A 23,733-nucleotide genomic window follows, 5' to 3' on the forward strand; every position below is an offset into this window, starting at 1 on the left:
ATACAGAGTACAATATAGGCCCACCACAAAGGGAAAGAAAAAGAAACAGAGAGGGTCTAGAGGAGGGCGAAAGAGAAAGGGACACAAAGAGAGTCAAATAACACCTACTAATGGAATCTTTAATATAAGTAATAAAGTTTTAACAGAGGAAGAAAAAAGAGTCCTTAACTTGGGTTTAAGCTTTGCCCCCTCAGCTGCAATGAACAAATTTAATACTCACATCAATGTGAGTCAATTTGTTAGAAAACTTACACTTAAGAGGTATTTCCTCAAGAATCCAATAGAAAGAAATTGGCAAACACAATCTATCAATTCAACCCCAGCATCAACCACATTTAAACACTCTAACTTAAAACCTAAGTCAACCTTTTATCCGGTGAATGAGAAAGGGAGAAACTTAGAAATGTTTGAGAGATTGGTACAAAGAGACATTAAAAAAGCAAATACAAAAAATAGATCTAACAATTTAACATTCACAGAAAGAAAAACTTTAAAAAATTTACAGTCAGACCCTAACATAATCATAAAACCTGCAGACAAGGGGGGAGGAGTTGTAATAATGAACAGATCCCAATACACAGAAGAAGCACATTGACTATTGGGTGATACTAACACATATGAAATACTAAAACTTGATCCTACAAAGAAGTACTCACTTAAATTCATGAAATTAATCGATGAAGCTAAAGATAAAGATATATTAAATGATAAAGAATATGGCTTCCTGCTACCAAAAATAACTAAAATCCCTGTGTTCTATTACCTACCTAAGGTACATAAAAATTCCACCAATCCCCCAGGTAGACCAATAATATCAGGTATTGACTCCGTAACCTCTAACTTATCAAAATATATAGACGGATATCTCCAAACATATGTTAAAGAATTACCTTCATACCTCAAAGATACTACAGAAATACTTAAAATTTTTAATAATATTAAATGGGAACACAACTACACTCTTGTAACATGTGATGTGACCTCCTTATATACGATAATTAATCATGAATTGGGCATAGAATCTGTTAGAAAATATCTTGATAAAGATACCACTCTAAAGAAAGAACAACAAGAGTTCATATTAAATGGTATCAGATTTATACTTGAACAAAATTATTTCTCTTTTGAGGGCAAGTTCTATAGACAAAGGACTGGGACAGCTATGGGTACAAGATTTGCACCCAGCTATGCCAATCTCTTTATGGGATATTGGGAAGAATCTTTCTTCCCTAGGCATGAGCTGGGTGCAAATCCTTGTACTCTACAAGAGGTACATAGACGATGTTATTTTTATATGGAAAGGGGAACTGTCAGAATTAGAAATGTTAATCAATGACATGAACAATAATGATATGAATATTAACTTTACATATACTTTCAGTAAACAAAAAATTGTCTTCATAGATCTAGATATAGAAATTATTGATAACCAATTAAATACGTCTACCCACTTCAAAGAAGTAGACGCTAATAATTTCATACACTACAAAAGCTGCCACCTAGAAAGGTGGAAAAATAACATACCCAAAGGTCAATATCTGCGTATTAAAAGGAATTGTTCAAAACAATTAGACTATGAAAGACAAATAACAATCTTAGAAAATAAATTTAAAGAAAGAGGGTATGAGGATAAAATAATACACCAAGCAAGGGAAGAGGTAGATAAAATAGACCGCAAAGATCTACTATCTTATAGAAATAAACAAAGTAGGGGCCATGGTGATACAAAGAATGAGGTAAATGTGTCATTTATTACGGATTACAACTGCAATAACAAATTAATAAACAAAATACTTAAAAAAACACTGGCACATAGTACAGACGGATCCCATAATAGGGGATAAAGTAACACAATTTCCAAAAATCATATACAGAAGAGCAAAAAATTTAAAAAATAAACTAGCGCCAAGTGAATTGAAACCACTAAAAACAAGAAATCAAGATATAAACTTAGAAGGAAATAAAATAAAAGGCTTCTTTCCATGCTTTGGATGCCGATCCTGTAAATATAGTAGCAAACTAAAAGAAATAGAAGTGAATAACTTTAAATACAGAATTGATGAAACAATCAGATGTCAAGACAAAGGAATTATATACATAATTGAATGTTCATGTAAAAAGTACTATATAGGTGAAACGACAAGAACCCTCCGCGATAGAATTAGGGAACATCTGTCATGCATTGATAGAGGCACTCTTGACACACACCTCTATTCTCATTTTAGGGACATTCACAATAACAATCTCAAACATTTTAAATTCTGGGGTCTAGCCAAGATAAAACTTAATTGGAGAGGGGGAAATCAATTATTGAAGTTAGAAGCAAAAATGATCTACAATATGGACACACTATTTCCAACTGGCTTAAATTAAGAGCTAGATATTTCCCCTTTCTTATAATAATTTTACATCATACTAATATATATAAATACCTCCATTCTATGCTAACACAGAAAGTGAGATACACATAGCCTAATGGTTAAGATCTCTCCCTCTCTAACCCTAAAGGTCACGAGTTCAATTCCCACCACATTCCTTTGTTGGTTCAGGTAAATGTTACTAAACATCCTTTACTACCACTAAAAACTATCTATATAGATTTTAGTCTCTTATGAATATCATCACTTCTTTCTCTATGGTCTTCATTTATACAAAAAAAAACCATATTGTAAATATAAATGTATATAAACATATATGTGTGTGTATATACATATACTTTCACTAATACATGTATTTCACTATATACAATGTTGAGGTAGATGTGGTTTAGTGGATAATACCCTCTGCTCAATTACCAAAAGGGCGTGAGTTCAATCACAAAAGGGAATACCGAAAACAGTTTTAATTTTTTTTTTTTTTTATTTTTTTTTAAATTACTCACCAAGTCATAACTTTTTTATTTTAAAAAAATCTTTACTTATAATTTCTATTTGTTTTATATATTTAAAAATTAACATATGCTCAATATTCAAGCAACTATAAGCACATCAAAATCAATACAAATACATACATTATACATTATATAGATATATTTAGAACTCTCTAAATAATGTTTATTCCATTCTTACAAGAACCTTTCTAGGATCTATTCATTCTCTTTCATTTATTACAACACAAAGAACAAAAACAAATGAAGAACAATAAGTTTATTGTAGACACACACAACTATATAATGCCACCTTTATATTGAATTTCCATATATCTATACTTTCCACCTTTAATTAAATTACATAATTTATCCAAACCAGTTAAGCCCTATATATACACTCAGGTGACACAGACAAACATGTCTTGATAAAGCCTAAGGGCGAAACGCGTTGACCTTGACACTGTTGTCACTCTGCACTTTATGTTTTTATTTTGATTGCTGTTATAATTGCCAAGAAAGGAAAGACAACTACTACAAGACTTCCTTTGCTGATTACCTCCTGCAACATTGCAGCTGGACGTTGTTACAACCTGCATTTGTTTCTAATCGGCTCTACTAAGTTGCACAGAGAGATTGCCAAGTTTTACTTTGATCTCCAACGATACAGATCATTCTGTTAGTCACTACTAGTGACCGCAAAGATTTCCTCTAAGTCACCACTGTTAGTGACCGCAAAGACCACTTTTAAGTCACAATCTGTGACCGCAAAGATACAACCGCAAGTTAATACATGCAAGTCACAATCTGTGACTGCAAAGACCTTGCTGTATAACATCACTGATGTCCGCTAAAGATTCTACTCCTAGTCACCACTTGTGACCGCAAAGACCCCACCACTAGTCACCTCCGTGACCGCAAAGACCTCATTACAGTCACTACAAGTGACCGCCAAGTCCACTATGCTAACACAGAAAGTGAGATACACATAGCCTAATGGTTAAGATCTCCCTCTCTAACCCTAAAGGTCACAAGTTCAATTCCCACCACTACAAGTGACCGCCAAGTCCACACTGCGAGGATTGCATTATAGTCACTGCACGTGACCGCAAAGTTTAACATCCAAGTCACTGAATGTGACCGCAAAGATCACACTAAAAGAGAAATCAGGTGTGCCAAGAGACCAGCCTAAGTTGCAATCTCCCCCAAGACTCCCTAATTACACACGGAATAGGGGAATACACCTTCTGATACACATACAGATTAAAGTTAAAAAAATTGCAACATAATAAGTACTTGACAGAATATCAAGGATCACTGGTTACATTACAACTATATTGAAACAGCTACGATCACAAGTGTGACGTAGGAAAAGTCACATGACATATTTTTAAATACCAGTCTCTCACTAACGGACCGGTAACACACACCTGCCACAATAGCGGGGAGGTCATCTCGTTTGGATCTTTAAGTTTTTTTAATCCAATTTCTGGACATTATCATTTGTTACACTATATAACAGGTACCTGATTATCAAATAGCGGAAATATATACTACAGTTATTCAATTGTTTTCTCTGATGAAATCGATGTTATAAGGGAGACGTCCCTTTTTATTTTATGTATGCTTTTAACAAGTTATTAAATTTCTGTCTAATTATACAAATGTTTTATTAGTTTTTTATATATAGATAAGAAGCTCACATTAGACAACAAGTTTATATATATCAGTTGTATATACCTGTTTATATCTTTTTATTAACTAAATGTTGATAAATACTTAGGATTACCTACAATAAATATATAATAACAACATTGCAGTACATACATTAAACATTTATCCAATCACAAAATACAATATATTCAAATTATAGAATTTAACTAAATACTCTACCCGTGCTAATCTAGCGCTGGACTACATTCACTACATATCAACCAGTGAGGGTATGCAAGACATAGACCTCATGGTCTTTTTCATAAATCACAAGCCACCCAGTGTGTGAAATCTTGAGATCCACAAAACAAAGATGTGCTTGTTTAGTGTCTTTACAAAATTACTAGTAGATGTTAGATGCGCCTATTGCATGTGAATATATGTCTACTAAACAAGTGATAGACAATGTGTGTTGTGATATATGCTAATGTCAACACCAATAATAAGTGTATATTGCAAAAAATGCAAGTGAGTGCAAAAACATTCAACTGTTCTCTGGTTAGTGGAACAGTGAACTGCATTAAATATACGTTTAAATGTGTTGATGTAAAAGGTCTGCTTTTAAAGCTTCCATATACAGTCAATTACATAACATCAAAACAGATATACAAAAATCATGTAATTCACTATACTTGTGTGTACCAGTGTCCATGAAAAGTCCCAAAAAGACGTGTACCAAAAAAAGTCCTTTGCATGTATCTCAAACAAACAAAAAGGAATCCGAGAATGTTTAGTGTCTTTACTGTTCTTTTCCCAGCCTATTCATGGTGGTCTTGAGGACTTCACAACTTGGGTATGAAATCCCACATGTGATGGCTAGTGGACTCTCGCCATCTTATGAAAGAAAACAAAATGTTTGTTTACCCGATTCATTTATTTTGTGATGGTGAAAGTCCACGAGACCCACCCTTGTTTTCTATACTGTTGGCGGCAGTGCCAGTTAGCACTTCACTTACTCTACTTTATCTTTCTAACTTTTTAAATTTTTCTTGGTCATATACAGGGAGTGCAGAATTATTAGGCAAGTTGTATTTTTGAGGATTAATTTTATTATTGAACAACAACCATGTTCTCAATGAACCCAAAAAACTCATTAATATCAAAGCTGAATATTTTTGGAAGTAGTTTTTAGTTTGTTTTTAGTTTTAGCTATTTTAGGGGGATATCTGTGTGTGCAGGTGACTATTACTGTGCCTAATTATTAGGCAACTTAACAAAAAACAAATATATACCCATTTCAATTATTTATTTTTACCAGTGAAACCAATATAACATCTCAACATTCACAAATATACATTTCTGACATTCAAAAACAAAACAAAACAAATCAGTGACCAATATAGCCACCTTTCTTTGCAAGGACACTCAAAAGCCTGCCATCCATGGATTCTGTCAGTGTTTTGATCTGTTCACCATCAACATTGCGTGCAGCAGCAACCACAGCCTCCCAGACACTGTTCAGAGAGGTGTACTGTTTTCCCTCCTTGTAAATCTCACATTTGATGATGGACCACAGGTTCTCAATGGGGTTCAGATCAGGTGAACAAGGAGGCCATGTCATTAGATTTTCTTCTTTTATACCCTTTCTTGCCAGCCACGCTGTGGAGTACTTGGACGCGTGTGACGGAGCATTGTCCTGCATGAAAATCATGTTTTTCTTGAAGGATGCAGACTTCTTCCTGTACCACTACTTGAAGAAGGTGTCTTCCAGAAACTGGCAGTAGGACTGGGAGTTGAGCTTGACTCCATCCTCAACCCGAAAAGGCCCCACAAGCTCATCTTTGATGATACCAGCCCAAACCAGTACTCCACCTCCACCTTGCTGGCGTCTGAGTCGGACTGGAGCTCTCTGCCCTTTACCAATCCAGCCACGGGCCCATCCATCTGGCCCATCAAGACTCACTCTCATTTCATCAGTCCATAAAACCTTAGAAAAATCAGTCTTGAGATATTTCTTGGCCCAGTCTTGACGTTTCAGCTTGTGTGTCTTGTTCAGTGGTGGTCGTCTTTCAGCCTTTCTTACCTTGGCCATGTCTCTGAGTATTGCACACCTTGTGCTTTTGGGCACTCCAGTGATGTTGCAGCTCTGAAATATGGCCAAACTGGTGGCAAGTGGCATCTTGGCAGCTGCACGCTTGACTTTTCTCAGTTCATGGGCAGTTATTTTGCGCCTTGGTTTTTCCACACGCTTCTTGCGACCCTGTTGACTATTTTGAATGAAATGCTTGATTGTTCGATGATCACGCTTCAGAAGCTTTGCAATTTTAAGAGTGCTGCATCCCTCTGCAAGATATCTCACTATTTTTGACTTTTCTGAGCCTGTCAAGTCCTTCTTTTGACCCATTTTGCCAAAGGAAAGGAAGTTGCCTAATAATTATGCACACCTGATATAGGGTGTTGATGTCATTAGACCACACCCCTTCTCATTACAGAGATGCACATCACCTAATATGCTTAATTGGTAGTAGGCTTTCGAGCCTATACAGCTTGGAGTAAGACAACATGCATAAAGAGGATGATGTGGTCAAAATACTCATTTGCCTAATAATTCTGCACTCCCTGTATATATCTGAGGAGTTATGGGAAATTGGGAGGGATTCAAAACTCTGTTAGTTTGCCCCCTCTTAGTTGACTGGACTTTAATCCCACATGTGATAATTTGTAGACTCTCACCATGACGAAAGAAATACATTTATTAGGTTAGCATGTTTTTCCTTTTTATTTCTTCTCCTCTTTCTTTTTTCTTTTTCAATAATTTAAAAAAATTAAGTATATTGCTCACTCAAAAATGCAAAAGCCAGGACAACTTACAATATGATACACAAAATTAAAATTACATTGAGGCCTCTTGCTTTTATGTAAACATTGCTTTTGGTCTTATGCTCCATAAAGATGTCAAAAAGGCAGCTATAGCTAGCAGGTACTATAGGTGTGACCTGCAGGTACAGTAGGCAGCAGGGCTAAGTACATAAAACAACAATACTATAAAGGAATGTACTGTCAATACGCTGAGATTCTGCAGACATGTGTATTTAAAGGGACGTTATACTGTAAAATTGCATTTTCAGGTTTATTTGTGTATATGAAATTGCTGGTTTTGTGCTTTGAAACCATAACCTATTGAAATGGGTGGAGCTTGCAGATATATCAAATATCATTTTGTTATTACTTTGTGTACACACACACATGCTTCCTTGTCTTATATCTGTTTGTAAACCAAAGCCCAGTACTTAGAGAGAACAATGGAGAATTATCATTTTATTAGTTATCTCTTCTACACCCCACCAGGAGTGCTGGCTGTGTTTACATTGCTTGTCAATAGCCTGGACTTAAGACCAGACACTTTCAGTATAGGTGGGGATACCACAGGCTAAATCAGATTTCAAATGCCAAAATAAGGGTAAATGAGCTACTTCTAAACAATTTAATACACTCCAGCAGGTCAAATGGATTATTGGGAACAAATTAAAGGGGGGATCTGGGGTAAACTATGCCTTTAAATATCATACTCAATAGCCTATGGTCCAGTAGTTTCTAGTAATTGGTTCTGTATCTCTATAGCTATCATATTCTTGCCAAAGCAATACAGCATTTGAGCTATTGTTGCTTTTTATTGGCCTCTTAACAGCTGTTCAATAATATAAATAGAAAAGTATAAATAGACATCTCATTTGAAAGAGTTTTTTTATTTTTTTTTCCTTGTCCTTTGCTGTTGTGGGATTGTCATAGTAATCACAATCAGCTGGTAATACCAAAAGGCTTTTTTTTGTGTGTGTGTTTTTATTTGTATTCTTGCTTGCAATTCTTGGTTTCTGTAAGCAAATACATGTTAGAGGTTGTGGGTGTAAAAATCAGTGGGGGGTTTTTTAATAATTTTTATTAAGGATTACCAAGCAGTACAGAAAGAAAAAAAAAGTTAGTGTGAGACACTGATACATAAGTTCACAGTTGCATACAATGAGAGGCGCTGGGCACCACATCCTGTTGCAGACAACGCTAACGATCACATTGAATGATTTTTACATCTTACAGTACAGCATGAAATGCCTTCTGGCTGAGAACGAGGGCCACTGTTGGACCCTTCACATTCCTAAAACTTATGGAAGGCCACTGATAAATAGGGGACCAATTTTAGATCCCATCTAAAATATAGAACCTAATTTCATTTTTTATATAGTTAGCACTTAGGATAGGGCAGAGACTACCTAACTCTGCCTGGAATTGCGGAAGGGTTTTAGATACCCCTATCCGCAATAGTTCCAGATGTGGAGGGGGTACTTAGCAGGGGAATAGCTTGTTGCTGTAGTAAATGCCATACTCTCTAAAGATATTTTTGGACCAAGGAAGCTTCTCCCATTTTCTAATAAAATAAACATAATAACAAACAGGGATACAGAATAGGAGATGTCTAGGCCACTCATGGGCCTCGATATTTATTACACAAAATAACTTATTTATCCAAGGATGTTGATGTTATTATATATATTGCTATAGTAAATATCACACTCATAAATTAGAATATTCAGATTACATAGTCCAAATAGCACACATAAAGCTTCAAACAATCCACATTGAAAACTTTTATAGATCTATTGAGGGGTATAGTATTAGCTTATACTTACAGCAAGTGTCACAGAACAAAAAAAACATTTTGAAAAATTGCTATACCAAACAGTACACTCATAAATGGGACTATTTTCGATTACACAGGCCACTTCAGGGCCTCTAGAAATATTGAAAGGAATTATTGCCTATGAGCAGCACAAGTAAGGCCAGGGTTAAAATTATAACTAACTACATTAAGTAAACAAATACTCTCACTATATAGGAAACGCATACAGGAAAACCTAATATAGTTGTATCTATTATTCGCCTAAACAGGACGAGTGGCTATAGATTAGAACCAATGTGCTCATATCTGTTGGGTGTTTAAGCAGGGCAAGCAGTGTTTTTTTACAGATAACCAAAAAGACAGAAATAAACAAGTCATTTTATGTCTATTTTCTGCACAGATAGAGTTCTAAAACAAATATTCTAAACAGGGAGGACTCCCAAACTAAGCTTCAATATGACTATGGCACAATTAATTACCTAAAGGAGTGTCAGTTGGGACCCATCTGGGATGTACGGCAGCCTGGAATTGCTTGACAGATCTATATGTATGTTTGTTTCCATTCAACATGTGTGAGATATTTTAATGGCTAAGGAGGCATCAGCCAGAAGGGGTACTGGTAAGTTCTGCAGAGGCAGGAGTCAATATAATATCTACAGGGGTTAAACATCCCAGTCTATGTCACCCCCCCCCCCAAACTCCTCTTTCATTTAGAGCCCCCAATATTTATAAATAAGCAGGTGGGAAAAACATAACATATATCTATAACTCTGCTCTCGTTAGCAAGTGTTAATAAAGATTCGCTGTCCTGGCCGCTGACAGCAGAAGAACAGCTGCGTAATATACTAGAGAGTGTTATTCATATAGAAACAAAACACTGTTAATGTACCTGCCAAACTCCATCTATGACACACAGTATGTAATACTTAGTAAAAGATATATATTAAAACAGGTACTCTGCTGGTCTATCGGATAGCAGCAACTAAGACAGCTATAAGTAAAACATATCTAGTAAAATGTATAAGCAGAAATTCCAGAATTGCATAATATATCCAGGCAGGTGTCTACCCCTGCCCTACTCAACCTCTCAAGTCCTCTAGTGTAAAATAAAGTTAACTTGTTTTGTTGTAATAAAGTCCCAGAAACAAGTCTGTAAATGATTGTTCCGTGATGAGAAAAATTGTGGAACCCCAAAATAACAAACAGAAAAATAGGGTTTGTATATGCAACAAGGAAATGACTGAAAAACAGACCACTTCTATGAGTCACAAAGCAAGTATTTCAGGCTGCGAGGCCGTCATTAAATTATGTGATTATAGTGCTCAATGGTAAGTGACATCAATGGGAGCATTTTTACCCTATGTTAGATCTATGGGTTAGATCTATGGTTGAGCAAAGGGACAAGCGATTTGTGTTCACAATAGTCAACATCGTATAGCTGGAACAACCTTGCAGTGTCCATCTGCTGATTCCGAGAACTCGGATCATCCGACAGTATCACCACTACTAAACAATCTCGGGTAAGGAAAGCACTCAATCCGGTGGCATTTGGTATATTGGGAGATGGGATAGGGTCTATGAGACCGACCCAAGGTGTCTCTGTCTTCAGTCTTGAGCCTTGTGAAATTTCCAGTGTCCCACTATGATCTAACATGTCCAACTGTCCAAGCAGTCCCTCAGACAGGCTCTGGTGCTCCAGAAATATGAATTGGTCTAGTAGCGGAGAAACAAAGACCTTCATTGTATGGGACCGCTCGACAATTACTCAATTATGCCGTGGCAGCTTCACAGTGTCAGCTTCCTCGTGTAGTGAAGTTTCAGGAGCGGCTTTCTCTGCAAACCCAGATTCCATAAGAGCTTGGAGACAATCGCATCTGGCAGCCATCTTTAGCTCCTGCTTCTTCAAAATATTTTGCACAGCTATATAAATCTCCATTTCCAATGTAGAGTTGTAACGGATCCTTTGCGCTATTATTCAGCAGCTTGGGCTTGGGTTGTGGCAATGCAATCAGGCAAAGTTGTGACAATAAGTCACCAATATCTCAGCTTGTTAAGGAGCAGGCGCTCTGCTTTCGGTTTCCCAATGCTAATAACTGTGGCAGATTGGGTATTGCGGCTCAGTATCACCCCATGAAACTGCTAACCCTTTTGGTCTTCTTTCAGGTAGTGTCAATGTGCCTCTAGGCTGTCAGAGTTCACCTCGACTCCCACTCTCAATGACTGCACTGCTTATTCAAAGCGCCATGTGGGCCAGAAGATGGCTGCTCTCCTTCTGCGTGTAGTAACAAACGCTGTGGAGGGAAAAAGGCTCAGATTTGCCGATCGCGGACCTCCTCTTGCTAATAGCCTTTGCTGTCTGGCTTCTTGTTGTGGTATCTATAATCAGCTGAAAACTTGGATATTCTGAAGCGATCGCACGGGTACTAAAACTTATAATCTGTGGAGAGCTATATTTTCGTGCTATCGCTCAGACTCACAGCTAGCTCCACCAAAATCGGTTGTTTTTATGGTTCATACATTTATTTTAGATTTGATCTTATTGTGTTTTTTATGATGTACAAATATTATGAAATGTATCCTTTACCAGTTGGTTAATGTGTTGCCAACTCTTTGCATGTAAGTAAAGCAATATAATTACATTTGTTTACATCTCATAGTATATACATTACAATAGACAGCATTCTAGAACATAGATATATGAACTAATGCCTAAACTATGCAACTATTTCTGTATCAAACCATACTTTTAAAATTAGCTCTATAATGACCTCTAGTGGCTATTGGTATTTTTGAAAGTACAGTCTACTGTATATTTTCCAGTTATCAAATATGCCACCTTTTTTGTATAAAATAAAGCCACTTATATTTGAATACTATCTTTCTGGCCCTCAAAGCAGCTATATATGCTATTTTTCTGGTCATGAGAGTGGTAAGTATATGTCTTAACGCAAAAATATTTGAATATGATATGTAATCTAACCTTACAGTAACAACTGTTATACAGTTTGGGAGACAGAATGAATGAATATATTATAATATTTACAAACAATAAAAAAGTGGTATAGAATTAGAGAAGTGTATCTCCTAAAATTTACTTTCTAATTTTTATTGAAAACATAGACATTGGATCTGAAATGTTTTTTATATAGAGGTGATACTTTATGTTAAATTACTGATTGAAAAATAAAAAAACTGTTTTTTTAATAAAAATAATTCTAAAGGTGACTTTATTATTATTATTATTATTATTCTGGCTGGTTGCCATTTCGATGTATAACTTCAAGCTAAATGTATCTAATAAAAGTGCATGGTTTGCTGGGGGGGAAAAACATGTGACCAAGAAACAAAAATACAACTTAGGGCTCGATTTATCAAACATATTCTCCTACATTTGCGCCTAAAATCACGCTGTCGTAATTTCTCTCCTATTTATCATTCCAAAATACGCCTAAAAAAGAGCAAATATGACTGCTAAATTCTCGCCCATCACTGTCTATCGCCTAGGCGCACATTTGCGCCAAATAAAGCATTAAAATGCCCTTTTCCGGTCGTATTTTCAACAATATGAACCACTTCTCTCCAAAATATATATTTATCATTATTTTGCGCTGGTGGAGAATCTAAACTTCTTCTACTAATACGACCACTAATGTTCTCCCTAAACACACAGGAGATCATTCAATTTACTCCATTTTTTTGGCCCCCCAAGATGGATTATTCCCTGATTTTGTCTGTTTTTTCTCTAGCAAGGGGCCGTGAAAGTCGTCCAGATGAACCAATTTTGCCCTTGCGTAGACGCCAAAGAGTTCCCAGAGTGTTTCTACCCCATTGTGGACTACAGTCATTATCAGATTACGAGATAAAAGAAAGATTTTGTATTAATAGGGAGAGCATACACAATCTCTATGCTCTTATCCAGAATGATCTTGAGCTACAGACCAGAAGAACAAGGGCAATCCCTGGAATGCTAAAATTATTGGCAGTTTTGCATTTCCTGGCTACAGGTTAATTTCAGACTGTGTCCAGTGCTGTGGTAGGCTTGAGCCAGCCTTCATTTTGACGACATTTGACAACAGTTTTAAAAGCTATTCTAAAGCATCTCAATGAGTTCATCTATATACCAAGGAATGTCCATGAATGGCACCAAGTTAAGGCTGGTTTTTATCAAGTTGCAGGTGTTCCAAATGTTCTTGGTGCAATAGATTGCACATACATTGCACTTAGACCACCTACGTCCAGGGAGGAGCAATATAGAAACAGAAAACACTTCCACTCTCTTAATGTGTAGGCAGTGTGTGATGCCAACCTTCGATATTGGGCAGTAAGATCTGGAATTCCAAGGTCATGCCACGATTTCCACATCTTAAAGCAGTCTGCATTATTTACAGCATTTGAACGTGGAGACATGCCACACAGTTGGCTATTAGGTGAATATGAAATTTTAAAGATTATTAACCTTTTTTTTTTAAATTGTCATTGTTGAACCTTTTAGTTAACTCTTTTAATCTGTAGTTACAGACCCCCCCCCCCCCGTATTTAAAAAGGCCATAAATTATTTTATTCATTCAAAATTTTCTTCTATAAAATATCAACCTTTAGATTTCTATCAATATATAGAATTATTACATTTACATTTATTTTTTGAGCCATCATTTTTTACCTATAGAGTTTTATATATATGATTCATTGTATTGTATTGTTCATTTGTATACATTTTAGACAGATAATTTAAAACATTGAATTTCATTGTTTTGTCGTAGGTGACTGCGGCATCCCCGTAGGCACTGGCTCTTGACACCTGTACCAATTCCTCATACATGCTCTGAAATAAAGTTTGAGTCTCATAGGTCAACAAGGAGTGCAATTGAGCGAACATTTGGGGTTCTAAAAATGAGATTCAGAGTTTTGGACCGTTCTGGTGGTGATCTCCAATATTCCCCTGAGGAATGTAGCGATATAATTCTTGTGTCATGCATAATGCACAATATTGCTATTTCTCAAGGAAATCTAGAGGAGGTGTGACTGGAGGATGTCCCTGAATATGTTTATATCCCACAAGATATTATAAGAAGACATACCACTAGAACTGGAGTAGAAAATCGTTTGGAAATCATTGAAATAATTTTTACATGTAAGTCTCTATATAGAAAACGAAATTTATATTAAATATACAACTGTATGTTTACTGTGGGCCACAACTCCCAATATTCACTACTACATGTATAAATATCACTTACATTTCCTAGTATATACAGTTTATGAACACTTACTCAGTTCAAGCGGCCCCCAATTGGAGAAGAAAACTTTACCTGTGGCCCCCTAGATACTTTTGAGTTCGATACCCCTGATTTAGATTAACAAATAGGTATTGATGTGTATGATACATTTAAAAATACAAGACAATACATGGACCATTGGTTTCCATTATAGAATTATTATATACATTTGACTGCAATATTAATTTGAATCATTATATACTTACTAACAGTTTATTCTCTGCATGATATATCACGTTATGTGGAAGGTTGTGGCTCCTGTGAAGTCGGTTCGGACTCGAAAGGTAGGTCCTCCTGGGCATGTTCTAATTCTGGTTCTAACGCCTGTTCATGTTCTATAATATACATACAAATCAAAGAAAAATTGACTAACATAAACTAAAATAATACACATAAACAAACTTCATAACAATATTAAATTATATATTTGCCTCTAAAATCCATAGTATCCGATGGAACATCAAGGCCCACTACGACAGCATCACCCATTCTGTTCATAATCCAGAAGTTCTGCCCTATATGCAGGGCCTCCACCTGTTCCTTTTGATGACTGTTTTTCCTTGCACACTTTTTTCTTAATATTTTTACGAATATCTGTCACCCTCTTCAGACAGGCCCTTACGCCTTTAGGAAAACTACCCTCCCCGGACACAGCATGACTAATTTGTTCCCAAATTGCCTTCTTTCTTTGAGGGTTAATAGATCTTGCTTTATATCCAATGATATCATCATAATGTTCTATGATAGCTTCAACCAATATACAGTTTTTACGATGTGTAAACATCACACTTCTGCCACTTTTGGTCTTTCCAGATAGTCTGGTAGCCATCGCAATATTGGTTATATAAATGGCGCAAAAAATTGTATACTCTTTGTTCAAAGTTAAAATAACGTTATGAACGATTCTAACAATCACAAGATTCATTCTAGAAATAGGGCATAATAAACTATATGAATAGATAAAACGAAAAATTTGAAATAAAATGACTATCTCCAATCTGATTGGATAATAAAATTTTACTTGCTTATTATTGTTCTAATACTTTTTATTTTTTAATTATTATAACTGGAATGAATGTCAATATATCAATGAACGTTAACATTTATATTTAGTTATCAAAAGTTATTATGTAAAATTAAAAAAAAAAGCAAGTAAAACTCATAAAACAATGTATCTACTGTCAAAATATAGTCCACGATATTGCACATTTTGTAAAAAGTATCTTTAATTTATATTTAGATGAAAATAAATGTAAAGATTTTAATGTTTGTTTTAAAAGAAATAAAAAAAAAAAATTAAATTTGTTACTTATTGAATAAATAATATTGACTGTATATTTGGTTTTTATGTGGGTATACATATGTTTCTCTATTGTGCAATTAGATAGCAAATTTGTTCCGTTATTGGGTGGAGTGTTTTGGTTAGACTGAGAGATTGATAAAGCTGAAACGTTCAAAGACTTTTTCCATTGGAGAATTACTTATTACGTATACAATGGAAAAAGATTTTACAAAAAAAAGGAAGGGGATTTTCACCTTGGATCAAGACAGACGTAATCCAATTTTATGTGAGATGGTGCGACGAGTTAGACGTTTGTCTTGTAACAGGCTTTCATTAACCCTGTGATATACCTGTGCGTGTAAATGTAATAACAGAACTCTAAAACAATGCCTAAAGAGATATAATGATCTAATTGGGAGACAATCCAAATTAAGGGCTCTTATACGAACCTATCTCAGGAAATGTAAGTATTATACAAAGTTTACAATTCGAAGTTTAATAATATATATGTTGAATTTCAATTATTGACTGTAAAGTTTTACCGTTATGTCTAGTTAAAAAAATTACAATATGAGCATCATAAATAATGTATGTCTATATACATCTATGAACATATTTCATTAGAGTAGTGTATCAGTAGATTTAACGCAATTATAATGTGTCTGTGTTCTGTTACTTATATAATATGTTTCTTTCTAGAATGTTTAACTTTAGTTAGAATACATGTTTTGTTTTTGTATCTATTGGTGTGTGATTGAAGATTGTGAAACAGGATTAAGAATCTGTTAGTTACTCTAAGATATTGTGAATTTAGAAACATCAAATTTGAGTTGCATTGTAGTATACTATTTATTTAAAAAATCGAAATATAAATGTACAATTTCTTTCATTTTACAGTCAAAAACCGAAGAGCGCCACGTTATCTGTGCCCAATAACCAACAATCCATGCACTCCAGAAGCAGATTCCGACCCAGTACCCACTGTGTTTATGGACTCTGAGGGTATTATTCCAGCAGGTAAGAATAGAGCTGTTATTTTTCCAGAAATTGTGTAAGTATTTTTTTCAGAACATATCATTTATAGTAAATTTAATATTTTTTTAAATTATCTTAAAAGGAAAATAAATTCTCAGACGACCACGTTGCAGAAGGCCAATGCCCATTATTGATGATGATACTGATAATGGAGGTAGATTTTATTCACATTTATATTTCTAACATTATTTTTATTAGAGTTAATGACTATAATCGTATTTATAGACATGATTGAAGAAGATCATCTACATATCGAAACAGCCAGCAATGAAATACCTGATGAGGAAGCACCAAATAATAATGTGATAGAAGATTCGATATCTAATAGTGACCAACCACAAGAAAATATACGTAGGTATTAAATTATGTTGGGTGTATGTCACGCATGATCTTAATTCATTTTTATTTATTGCCTTATATTCACATTTTAGTTAAGAATATTCTTACAGGGATATTGATTGAAATCAGCATTACTCAAATTAGATAAGTCAATAGTGAAATTATTGGTTAATGTCTTACAGCTATTCTTGAAGAAGGAGATATAAACATTGAAGAAGCTGAAGAGCAGCAATCCAATGCCTCTATTTCTACGCAATGCTATGATTGGGGTGAGTTATTGAATTATATTGCATTAATATAATTGTTGGCTCTATGCAATACTCTGGAAAAGGCTACAATGGTATTGAAATACATCGGGAACAGATGGCTCACATGAAATGCACGTGCGTGGACACAATATTATCAAGATGACATGCAGGAAATAACAACCTAGTGTCACGGAGCGCCGCTCAAGCCGTTGCTAGGAGCACGGCGTCTCCTTCCCTGCTTGTTGTCAGGGGCAGTGTCGGCTCCGGATGCATGTGGCACTGACGTCATCGCTGCACGCTCCGGATGCTGGTCGGAGCTCCGTTGGGCGAGTCTGCGCCTATTTAAATGTTTGTAGAACGATCTGTCACTGCGCAAGTATAGGTGTAACTTTGTGTGCTCCTGGGTGTGACAGATCATTCTTTCTTGTGCCTAATATCGTTACTGAACCTGCCTGCCTGACTACTCTACCTGCCTTTACCCTTGATCTGCTGGATTAATTACTGTTCTGAACCTGCCTGTCTGACTACTCTACCTGCCTTAACCCTTAAACTGCTGAACTGCTCTACTGTTGCCAAACCCTGCCTGCCTTACCATTCTAGTGGTGTGCCCTTGGACTGCTTTACTGTTGCCAAACCCTGCCTGCCTGACCATTCTAGTGCTTTATCCTTGGACTGCTTTGCTGTTGCCAGACCCTGTCTGCCTGACCATTCTAGTGGTTCATCCTTGGACTGCTCTGCTGTTGCCGCTGGGGACTGTCCTGCCTGTGGTGAGTGCCGCCTTCCTCATCTCACTAACTTTCTCTGCTCTGGGATATTCCCTATCATTCCGGCTCAACGAGGGGATAACAAGACTACTGGCCGAGTTTGGTCTAATAGAGGAGTATCCCACGAGCGTTACACCTAGGAATTGATACATTTTAGTATAGACCTCTGAGAAGTACCTTCCTTCAAGTGATTAATCCATTGTCTAGGAACCTAGTAGCATAAACTTTAAACAATTATTAGGTAAACATTTAGTTATAATTAAAATGTGAGGTGAATACAGACATAATGAAAGTTTGAAAAAGAATTTCATGTTCTCAAACTAATGTTTTAAATTTCTCTCTTTTAACAGTTCCTGAAGATCAAGAAATATTGATCAACAAAAAAGAAGTTTTGGATACCCTTCTGGAAGCAGAAGATAATTTGATCAGGACATACTATACTGTCTAAAAACTCAGAGAAAAATATGAATCGTTGTAATAAAAAAATGTTTTAAATAAATAATGAATGAATATTTTTAAATATGAAAATAACATTTTTTTTTGTTTTAAATACATTTATTTTTGAGAAATTAATAACATTTTGTTGTCTGTGTGTTTTGTTCATATTATAAAATAATTTTTTCTAAATTAATTTGACAACATAAAACTGTTAACATGTAGTTCTAGAAGAGATGATGTAATGGAAATATTATAGTTTGGGTATATCTTTGAAATACATTGCACATGTTATACAAAACTGTAAAGTTTTTGCATCATGGTAATGTATTACCTAAATAAGTGACAGACAAAAGGTTAATAAAACACGTTTGTTCAATAATACAGCTTGTTTAACTGCAGTCAAACATCTTATGCCTTTAACATCATTATACTTTCACAATGATAACTATTATTTATATTAAACTATAATTAAAAAATAAATAAATAAAAATATGGATGTACATACACATATAAATAAGCTTTAATACAATGTTTAAATCTAATATTTATATACAAATACAGATGGCCCTCGTTTTACAACGGTTCAATTTACACTGTTTCAGAATAACAACCTTTTTTTCCAGTCATGTGACTGCTATTGAAATGCATTGAGAAGCAGTGCATTTATTAAAATAGCCAATAGGTGGAGCTTTCAGCATGTGTTGCAGCAAAGCCAAGCAAGCTGAAATTAATCAGTTTAACCAGACCTGAGCTATCGAGCAGATATCAAAGGAACAAGCTCTTCCTGTCTATAAATTAGTCCAGATTGGAATGCATAGAAAGAACTGCAGAAAAATGCAAGTGAAGTCTGTGTTGTGTGATTATTTTATTAGGTTTATAATGCCGTTTAGCAAATTTTTTGTTCATCTAACTTAGTTTAATTATATTTTCTGTGTTGTGTTATTATTTTATTAGGTTTATAATGCTGTTTAGCATTTAAAGTCTTCATTTAAAAGCTTTAAAAATAATGTATTAGGTGTTACTTATGTCAATTTTGAGAGCGGCCTGGAACCTATCTCCCTCACTTCCCATTGACTTACATTATAAACTGGGTTTCAGTTTACAACGGTTTCGATTTACAACCATTCCTTCTGGAACCTAACCCCGGCGTAAACTGAGGGCTACCTGTATAAAGCTATCATTTATTTGTTATTATGCTCTATAATTAGGCTCACTTTTAACAATAAATATGGTGCTAAAGTACGACTAATGGAGAGATATTTATCAATATCACGCCACATCTCGACTTTGCAAAGTAACGTAAAAATACAACCGATTTTAATGATAAATGACAGCACACATGTGCGCCGATCCGATGGCGAGATGCGGAGAACTGGGAGGAGAACTGAAAGGAGAACTATAACAAAGTTTTTGATAAATCGAGCCCTTAATGGGATAAGAAAGTCAAAATAAAATTTGCAAGATCAGACAGAGCCTGCAATTTTAAGACACTTTTAAAATCACTTCTATTTTCAAATGTGCTTTTGTTCTCTTGGTATCAGTTGTTGAAAATGAATATGCACATATCCTACCCTAGTGTGAGCTAGCCAATGATTAGTGCCTGAATACATTTCTCTCTTGTGATTGACTAACTAGATGTTTTTTAGCTAGCTGCCAGTAGTGCAATGCTGTTCCTTCAGCAAAGGATAACAAGAGAAAGAAAGTTGTTTAAAATTGTATGTTCTTTCTGAATCATGAATGAATCAGTGTAACCAGCCAATCATGAGAGACATGTAGTCATAAAAATGGCAGACACCCGGCCAACACAACCAGGCTAAAGCAGAATAGAAACTGCAGTGTAAACATGTCTTGGCAGTGTTACATTGATAAGTCATCGGCAGAAGGCTGCATCCAGGTGGTAAATCGCCAGAGAACAGGCTAACAATGGTATTGAGCCAGTTGTTCGTTCCTGTGAGTGCACTTCTCTCTGTGTGTATTTAGTCTCCCTATGGGAAAAAGGGGCAACCAAACGTGGACTCCTTGCTCAGTGTGCTTAGAGGAATATGGCTACACCTCACTGACGAGGCCCAATGATGGCCGAAATGATCGTCTGGGGGTTTTGTGTTCCTTGTTCATACATATACTACAGGAAAGTTCTACTCTGTGAAAAGCATAACTAGGCTAAAAAGATGCACCCAGGTGGTAAATCGCCATAGAATAGGCTAACAATGGTATTGAGCTAGTTGTTCGTTCCTGTGAGAGCACTTCTGTGTGTGTGTGTGTGTGTGTATATATATATATATATATATATATATATATATATATATATATATATATATATATATATATATATATATATATATATATATATATATATATATAACCACTCTGCAGCCTGACCCACCAATAGTTACCTGCTTGGGTGCAATATTTGAAAGGAAGATTGCACTCAAAGGAAAAAAGTCCTGTGAGTGCAATCTTTCTTATATATATATATATATATATATATATATATATATATCGGTGTGTGTGTATATATATGTATATATATATATATATATATATATATATATGTATATATATATATATATATATGTCAATGAAGAACGGTAGGCAGATGATGTTAAAAAAACTTCATATTTATTCGTTTCAAGGGTAAAAAAACCCACAACATCCATGGGTCACAAATACTGCACACACTTGCAACAAACTGCTGCTGACATGTTTTGACCCTTAGGTCGTAATCATAGCTGTAACTAAAACACCTTACCTATTTAAGGCAGCATGAAAAACCTGATTGGATAAAAACATAATTTATGTAAGAACTTACCTGATAAATTCATTTCTTTCATATTGGCAAGAGTCCATGAGCTAGTGACATATGGGATATACAATCCTACCAGGAGGGGCAAAGTTTCCCAAACCTCAAAATGCCTATAAATACACCCCTCACCACACCCACAATTCAGTTTAACGAATAGCCAAGCAGTGGGGTGATAAAGAAAGGAGTAGAAAGCATCAACAAAGGAAATTTGGAAATAATTGTGCTTTATACAAAAAAACATAACCACCATAAAAAGGGTGGGCCTCATGAACTCTTGCCAATATGAAAGAAATGAATTTATTAGGTAAGTTCTTACATAAATTATGTTTTCTTTCATGTAATTGGCAAGAGTCCATGAGCTAGTGACATATGGGATATCAATACCCAAGATGTGGATCTCCACTCAAGAGTCACTAGAGAGGGAGGGAATAAAATAAAAACGGCCATATTCCGCTGAAAAAATTAATCCACAACCCAAAAAAATTAATTTATTTTCATTTTTGAAAGAAAAAAACTTAAATCAAAAGCAGAAGAATCAAACTGAAACAGCTGCCTGAAGAACTTTTCTACCAAAAACTGCTTCCGAAGAAGCAAATACATCGAAACGGTAGAATTTAGTAAGTGTATGCAAAGAGGACCAAGTTGCCGCTTTGCAGATCTGATCAACTGAAGCTTCATTCTTAAAAGCCCACGAAGTGGAGACTGATCTAGTAGAATGAGCTGTAATCCTCTGAGGCGGGGCCTGACCCGACTCCAAATAAGCTTGATGAATCAAAAGTTTTAACCAAGAAGCCAAGGAAATAGCAGAAGCCTTCTGACCTTTCCTAAGACCAGAAAATAAAACAAATAGACTGGAAGTCTTCCTGAAATCTTTAGTAGCTTCCACATAATATTTCAAAGCTCTTACCACATCCAAAGAATGTAAGTATCTTTCCAAAGAATTCTTAGGATTAGGACACAAAGAAGGGAAAACAATTTCTCTACTAATGTTGTTAGAATTCACAACCTTAGGTAAAAATTGAAAAGAAGTCCGCAAAACTGCCTTATCCTGATGAAAAATCAGAAAAGGAGACTTGCAAGAAAGAGCAGATAACTCAGAAACTCTTCTAGCAGAAGAGATGGCCAAAAGGAACAACACTTTCCAAGAAAGTAGTTTAATGTCCAAAGAATGCATAGATTCAAAAGGAGGAGCCTGTAAAGCCTTCAGAACCAAATTAAGACTCCAAGGAGGAGAAATGTATTTAATAACAGGCTTAATACAAACTAAAGCCTGTACAAAACAGTGTATATCAGGAAGTATAGCAATCTTTCTGTGAAATAAAACAGAAAGAGCGGAGATTTGTCCTTTCAAGGAACTAGCAGACAAACCCTTATCCAAACCATCCTGAAGAAACTGTAAAATTCTAGGAATTCTAAAAGAATGCCAGGAGAATTTATGAGAAGAACACCATGAAATGTAAGTCTTCCAAACTCTATAATAAATCTTTCTAGAGACAGATTTACGAGCTTCTAACATAGTATTAATCACTGAGTCAGAGAAACCTCTATGACTTAGTACTAAGCGTTCAATTTCCATACCTTCAAATTTAATGATTTGAGATCCTGATGGAAAAACGGACCTTGAGATAGTAGGTCTGGCCGTAACGGAAGTGGCCAAGGCGGGCAACTGGACATCCAAAACAGATCCGCATACCAAAACCTGTGTGGCCATGCTGGAGCCACCAGCAACACAAATTATTGTTCCATGATGATTTTGGAGATCACTCTTGGAAGGAGAACTAGAGGCAGGAAAATTTAAGCAGCATGATAACACCAAGGAAGTGTCAGCGCATCCACTGCTTCCGCCTGAACATCCCTGGACCTGGACAGGTATCTGGGAAGTTTCTTGTTTAGATGAGAGGCCATCAGATCTATCTCTGGAAGACCCCACATCTGAACAATCTGAGAAAACACATCTAAAAGGAGAGACCACTCCCCTGGATGTAAAGTCTGGCGACGGAGATAATCCGTCTCCCAATTGTCTACACCTGTGATATGCACCGCAGAGATTAGACAGGAGCTGAATTCCGCCCAAACAAGTATCCAAGATACTTCTTTCATAGCTTGGGGACTGTAAGTCCCACCCTAATGATTGACATAAGCCACTGTTGTGATATTGTCTGTCTGAAAACAAATTAATGGTTCTCTCTTTAGCAGAGGCCAAAACTGAAGAGCTCTGAGAATTGCACGGAGTTCTAAAATATTTATTGGTAATCTCGCCTCTTGAGATTTCCAAACCCCTTGTGCTGTCAGAGATCCCCAAACAGCTCCCCAACCTGAAAGACTCGCATCTGTTGTGATCACAGTCCAGGTTGGCT

General features: G+C 35.7%; 1 protein-coding gene and 1 long non-coding RNA gene across 3 annotated transcripts in view; both read left to right on the plus strand.

Annotated features, from left to right (window-relative positions):
- TFB1M (transcription factor B1, mitochondrial) overlaps nt 1-23,733 on the plus strand; it is a 207,489-nt gene that overhangs the window by 11,100 nt on the left and 172,656 nt on the right. The gene's annotated exons all lie outside the window — the stretch shown is intronic.
- Nucleotides 16,544-17,116, plus strand: LOC128656809 (uncharacterized). Its single transcript, XR_008402063.1, has 3 exons — nt 16,544-16,766; nt 16,867-16,938; nt 17,010-17,116. It is a non-coding gene; the product is annotated as an uncharacterized LOC128656809 (long non-coding RNA).

Source organism: Bombina bombina, chromosome 4 (assembly GCF_027579735.1).
Source record: "Bombina bombina isolate aBomBom1 chromosome 4, aBomBom1.pri, whole genome shotgun sequence".
NCBI classification, from domain to species: domain Eukaryota; kingdom Metazoa; phylum Chordata; class Amphibia; order Anura; family Bombinatoridae; genus Bombina; species Bombina bombina.